This window comes from Dipodomys merriami, unplaced genomic scaffold, assembly GCF_024711535.1.
Source record: "Dipodomys merriami isolate MVZ:Mamm:240054 unplaced genomic scaffold, mDipMer1.0.p SCAF_9, whole genome shotgun sequence".
NCBI lineage: Eukaryota > Metazoa > Chordata > Mammalia > Rodentia > Heteromyidae > Dipodomys > Dipodomys merriami.
In genome coordinates this window covers 24,188,897-24,189,759 of record NW_027206512.1, presented here as the reverse complement: position 1 = coordinate 24,189,759, position 863 = coordinate 24,188,897, and positions in this window count along the sequence as shown.

Genomic DNA, 863 nt, shown 5'->3' with positions numbered 1-863 from the left:
TTTCTTTTTTTTGTTGGTTGTGAGGCCTGAACTCTGGGCCTGGGCACTGTCCCTAAGTTCTTCAGCTCAAGGCTAGTGCTCTACCACCTGAGCCACAGTGCCACTTCTGGCTTTTTCTGCTTACGTGGTGCTGAGGAACCGAACCCAGGGCCTCATGCATGCAAGGCAAGCACTATACCACGGAGCCACCTTTCCAGTCCTGGTTGCATCTTTTTTTTTTTTTTTTTTTCGGGTAAGGGGTAGGTTTATTCAGTAGACCTGCTGGGACCAGGCAAGGTTGGCACTCCACGTGTCTGGCAAAAGAGAGAAAAGAGAAAAGAGCAGAGAGAGCAAGAAAAGAACAGAGAGAGCTAGAAACAAACAGAGAGCTAGAATAGAACAGAGAGAGCTAGAATAGAACAGAGAGAGAGCTAGAATAGAACAGAGTGAGCTAGAACAGAGAGAGCTAGAAAAGAAGAGCAAGAGAGAGGTAAGAACAGAGAGCTAGAATAGAACAGAGAGAGAGAGAGAGAGCTAGAATAGAACAGAGAGCAGAGAGCTAGAAACGAACAGAGAGAGAAAAGGGAGAGTCTGGGCCTGGGCTAGCCCTTATCTAGGGTATGGGTGGGGAAAGGTGTGGCCACATCAAATTCAGATGTGACCTCAGCGGATGTAGATGTGACCTCTTCCAGGTGTCCCAGTTGCCTAGGTAACGCAGGTACTGGGTGGAGACTTTGCTGTGAGGAGGGTGGAGTCTGCTCGCCATCCAGGAGCGGACCTTACATTCCAGCCTTTTAATAATCATGAAATAGGGCGAGGATTCTCTCTGGCTACTTCCTGCTGACAAGGGGCGTAGACAATAGGGATAAAAGGCTGGAATTTGG